Source organism: Macaca mulatta, chromosome 6 (genome assembly GCF_049350105.2).
Source record: "Macaca mulatta isolate MMU2019108-1 chromosome 6, T2T-MMU8v2.0, whole genome shotgun sequence".
Lineage (NCBI taxonomy): Eukaryota > Metazoa > Chordata > Mammalia > Primates > Cercopithecidae > Macaca > Macaca mulatta.
Genome location: NC_133411.1, coordinates 154,540,318 through 154,546,317, shown reverse-complemented (window position 1 = coordinate 154,546,317; position 6,000 = coordinate 154,540,318).

Here is a 6,000-nt window from a genome sequence, read left to right as displayed (position 1 = left end):
AAAAGTTTTATAGATTTGGAAAAACATCTTAATATCAAGCAGGGATAGGCTTCCCCCTCCTATTTCTTATATTTTTTGGTGTTTTTCCAAATTAGTGGTATAATCAACTTCATCTTTAGGAAAATAAAAACCTGATGACATCTTATTGGCACTCACGAAGAATAAAAGTTAACTTTGTGTGCGCTGCCAACTTTTTGATGTTGGTACTTCCTTGTCTAGAATATGGAAAGACAGCCTTCTTATTTGTTCAAGTCTGCTTCTGTGTTTTTCAGAAATATTTTTTACTTTTTCTCATGTGGATTTTACTTAGGTGTTATTATTACTGTAATAATAATAATAGTTATTGTCCTTGTAAACAGGCTTTTCCCCTTCCAATGATGGCTTTGAATTGGATTTTGCTTATTCATATATCCATTTTTTACTTTTAATCTTTCGTAATTTGTTTGTTTTGCATGTGTCTCTCAGATGTGTTGAATTTTGGTTTGCTAGCAAACCTAAACATTTTTTATGGATTTGTTATGCCCATTTATATTTATTGATATGATTGAGAGCTTTGATCTCAGTTGTGTTATATTGTTTTATTTTATGTGATGTGGGGTGTGTGTACATCAATAATGTTTCACTATGGGTTTATTTTATTGCTTTCTTTTTTCTTTTTCTTTTCTTTCCTTTTTCTTCTTGATAGATCAGCATTTAGGAAGATCTGGATGCTCTGTCTAATGGTTACCCTTATTATACCTTTATACAAAACATTTATCTGTTTTGGATAGTGTCTGGTACTTCCCTACTATAAGTAATATCAAAGTTGGCCAGCAATCCCTTCTTTCCTTTCTCTCCTCTCTCTCAGACCATCTAATATAATTTGATGCTGATGTAATATCATTTTGCTGCAGTTAATACCTGTAAGCCATCTCCTGAGGTGCTGGAGTGTAGCCATAGGGACTTTTTCTTGGGTGCCTTCAACCCTGGGTTGGAAGAGGCGTATTGGGCACTTTGCTGATTTGAATATAAGTCTTTTCTAAGTAGGCCTGGTAGACTTCAGAATCCCTGACTCAGTTGGTTCTCTCTCTTCTAAAGACTTGCTTCTGACCTTCTGTGAGCTTTTCTGGCACTCTATTTCCTCCAGACTTTTGTCTTATTCATCCCTCATAGAATCAGAACATACGTGCTTGGTTGTCCTGAACTACAGAGGGCCCTAGGGAAAGCTGTGCTATCCTGGGTTTCATAACTGTGTGAGGTACCTATTCTAAAAAAAGTTTTAGAATTCAAATAAAATTGGATGTCAGTAATGAAAATTTATATAACTCAAAGCTAGAAGAAAAATTCTGCATTCAGTGGAAAGATCAAGATTCCTTTAAAGTCAGGGAATTGATGGTGATGGGTCGCATTTTCTATCAGTCCTTTTGTGTGTTTTTATTGGATCTTTTATTGCTCAGGGATTTTATGTTTTGAGATGAGGTAGAAGCCAATGAAGTTGTCACTTGTTTCTAATTTTTGGTTCTTTTAATGAATGAAATCAAGGCTGTCTCCTTCTTAGCAGTCTCTTCTCCTTTCACATTTTCTGTTACATGATGAAGAGATGAGAGAGACAGAAGGTGGCTATACAGGAGGAAATAGGCTCTCATCATTTGAAGTGGCTGTTTTTTTTTTTTCCCACAAGCTCTGTGGGGAATTCTGAGCATTAGCTTCAAAAAAGCCATTCATTATGTCAAAGCTGCGCTTAGATTTGGCTTGTTGGGATTCGTTTTGCGAATGCCAGCACTGGTAATGGGAACCGTTGATTCCCAAGATGGAGGAAGGGTGAAGTAATGGCCCCCAAATTACAGCCTCGGTCTATTCAAACCTTTCTAATGGGTGAGAATTCTGAATCCTCTCTTTAACCCTGCTGTGAAAAATGATGCTGATATGACCCTTTTCAGTATTTCCCCCTTCTATATCATTCCAGACTAGCTTTTTGTGCTTCAGTGATACAAATTTAGAGAAAATTGGGAGGAGAACAAGGGCAAGAGGGGATGTTCTAGGGCTTGGTGACAAGTATTTTGAGGATTTTGACAAATGAGCCATGGAAGAAGTGTGTGAAGGAAGTAGAGAAGAAAGAAAAGTGAAAATTTAAAATAGAGTATGTCTGAGCTAATTGGTATTCCATTCAAGGCATTTGAAAATAAAGTAAAGCACTTGGGCAGTTTTGCCATTATTATAATTTTTTGTTTCTGGATTGCGGTTCTTTTTTATTTCTGCACTGTAGTTCCTTGATTGCGTTAACATTCCAAAGCTAGTCCTCATGGGTGATATTTTATAAGGTTACACTTGCGTTTCTTGGTATGATAACTAGATTTCTGGTTTCTTGTAGAACATTTTCCTAAGTCCAGCATGGAGAATAGGTTATATCTTACATAGCAACTCTAATTAAGTGGTGCAGCTTCTGTAGTTTGGCATTGAAAAGGAATAAGAAACTCCATGTGCGTTTCAGTGGGAAAGAACATTCTAATTGATTAATGACGTCTGCTGTGGGTGTCAAATGCTGGTGAATGGTTTATATGCCAAAGACTCTGCCACAGCTGCTGGAAAACATTATTCTTGCCTTTTCTTGTAACATACAGCTAAAGTGACAGAGAAGACAAGCAGAATATGCAAACATCCAAAACTGCTGTTGACAACTGCTCTTTGTTGTCAAAACTAAGTGGCAGAATAATACCAAGTTTAACAGAGCAGAAGGGAGTGAGCTAATTAATACAGGAAAAGTTTTAATGCAGAGAATTAATCTAGGACTGGACTCTGGAAAAAGAACAATTGACCTGGATTTCAGTACTCTATTGGACCTAAAAGTTTTGTTGGGGTTCTGAGCACAGCATGGACTGACTAGGTTCAAAAAGTCAAGCACTTTGCCTTGCGAACAATTTATATTAACTACATCCATTGCCTGAAATCTGTATAGCAATAGTTTTTAACCCCCTCTTCCTTAATTCATTCCATCATTTTATTAAAGAGTTTGGCTCAAAGACAGATTTTCTGAGAGGAACATTTTTGTCATTATAGGAATTTGGTTTGTTAATAATAGCTTCCATTTCTGGGCTAAATGTTTGCATACATTAGCTTATTGAATACCTATGAAAATCTTGTGAAATCAATATCATTATCCCCATTTTATGCTGAAACAACTGATGCTCAGAGAGGTTATGTAGCTAACCTGGGTATACATTTAGTAAATTAAGATCTCACTGTTGTAACTTGCAAAGCTTGGGCTTTTAGTCATACACTGTGCTGCTAATTTATTTACTTGTTTGCTTATTCATTATTTCTAATACATCTTAGGAACTTGGGAGCATTTTAGTTGTTTTCTAGATCCAGCTGCTGAGATCAGGCTGCACCATGCATCAGTTGTAAAGATCCTGGAGGTGAGTCCAACTCCTTAGAGTATGCAGAACCAAAAAAGACAGAGAGAGATTGGGAGCGAGGAGATTGGGGTCAAGATGTGAATCTGCTTAGGTGGAGGTGGAGAGGGAGAATGAATGGAGATGAATTACAGTAGTGAAGAGGCTAAGGCAATAGAGTGGGAGTGTTAAGTTCTCTAGTTTGTTTTTAATTTAACCAGTATGTCTTGAGCACTCACCGTGTGCCAGGCAACGTGCTAAAAACCAGGGATACAAACCAGCAAACGCAGGATCCATCCCTGCCTTCATGGCTGATATGGTTTGATGTTTGTGCCCTCCAAATCTCATGTGGAAATTTGATCCCCAGTGTTAAAGATGGGGCCTAGTGGGGAGGTGTCTGTGTCATGGGGATGGATCTATCATGAATGGCTTGGTGCCATTCTCATAAGATTGAGTGAGTTCTCATTCTTTGTCTCTGTGAAATCTGACTGTTAAAAAGAGCCTGGCACCTTCCTCCCCTCTCTCTCATTTCCTTTCTCTCCACGTGACACACCTGCTCCCTCTTTGCCTTCTGCTGTGAATGGAAGTTTCCTAAGGCCCTCACCAGAAGCAGATGCTGATGCCATGTTTCTGGGACGGGTGGCAGAAGTGCAAGCCAAATAAACCTCTTTTCTTTATAAATTACCCAGCCTCAGATATTTCTTTATAGTGACACAAAATGGACTAAGACAGTGGGCTTATAGACTAACGAACACGTATGATTAATCAATTAACCTCTCAAATAAATAGAAAATGAAACTGTAGTAAGTGGGCATAATAGTCCAAGCTTAATGTAAGTTCGCTGCAGGGGAACGTGGTGCTGTGAGAGGCTCTAAGATGGCGATTTGATATTATCAAGGGTCAGGAAAGACTTCTCCGAGGAAGATGATGGTTTATCCCAGATCAGAATAATGAGTTGATTTGGTAAAGAGAGTGGGAGAAGAATTACCAAGAGAGACTAGCATGTGAAAATCATGGGAGGATAGTGTGAAGGAAGCCCGTGTGGCCAGAAAAGAGAGACAGGCTACTGGAGAGATAGGCAGGAGGCAGACATGCATGGTCATGGAACACGTTCCAGGTGCTGGCCATTATCCTAATAACTGTAGTTATCTGCTGAGGATTTTAAACATAAAATGGCATGACTTGGTTTAAATTTGAATCAGATCCCTTGAGCCATAATGAGAAACAGACTGGAAGGTGGCAAGAACAGAAGCAAGTAGTTCAGTTTGAAGGCTGACACAGTCGAATCTATGTCTAGAAGCACTGATTGCCTCCCAAGATGACCAGTTAACAGGAGTTTTGCAGTTTCTCTGGGTTGGTAGCACTGGGATAAAGGCCCCTGGTTTATCTGGACAGGGGAATATAAACCTACCATGTGGTAGAGTTCATTAATTAAGAACACCTACTTTGGACACACCTGTGTTTGCCTTTTATTGATATCTTGGTTGCAATGACCATTACTGTTGATTTATAGCCAACAACCTGAGGAAAACAAAGAGTCAATCTGCTATTTGTTTTCCCATCCAATATTGTTTCCTATCCAATAATCTGAAACCAATATTTTTTTCAGCATCATCCTGCCTCCATGCGGCCCAATTAGTTTAATGATAATTCTATACCTTTTCCTAAGCAATTGGTTTAGGAATGGCTATGTCACATATTCTGAGTCCAGAAGACATGAAAGAAGCTGGGGAGCACTGGGATGTGTGTCTGAGGAAAGTTTCTGTCTTATAAAAGAAATCCACAGGAACTGACTCTAGATATGATACCTGAAACCGCTGCAGCCTGTGAAAGGGGGAGCTGAGAAACAGAAAAGAACTTTGGACCTTAACAGGATGCTTAAGCTATTACTCAAGCAAATCAATCATCTCCAGGGCTCGCTCTGCCTCTAATAAGCTTTCTGTTACGTGGGATAATAAAGTCTTTAGTTTGAACTTAGGTTTTTCTGATATGCAGATGAAAGTGTTGAAACCAATAAACCAGCTGTGTGGACCTGGGAAAGCCGATTACAGTCTTTGAGCCACTTTCCTTGTCTGTAATGTAGGTAATAGTTGTACTTGTTGCATTGAAATAGGGTTGTGAGGATTATATTTTATAATATACCTTATGTGCTTAGCCCAGTGCCCAACAAAGAGTTGTTCAATAAATTGTTGCTATGGAGATGAATAATAATCCTTTCTCATATTTTAGATCAGTGAGGATGGACTCTGATTACATATGGCTATGTGTCTACAGGTCATATACTAGCCAACTGTTTGGAAGCAAATAAACAGCTATACTGTCTTTTTTTTTTTAAAAAAAATCTAGGTTTATATTGGGTATCTATAGGGACATGCAAATGTACCTCTAGACTGCCTGGATATCTTTTTTTTTTTAACCACCTTCATAATCTGTTTCAATATAATCAATTAGATTGGTTATGCAGATGATTCAGTTTGGTCATTAGGTTGTCAGAAAACACCAGCTGGGTGATTACTGGAGCCAAAATCTTCTCTTTGGCTGTGGCCTACCTGTCTTTTGTTGAAGGATTTCACACATATGACACCACTGTGTAGGGATTGTTTTGGCAATACACATTCACTTACTCTGT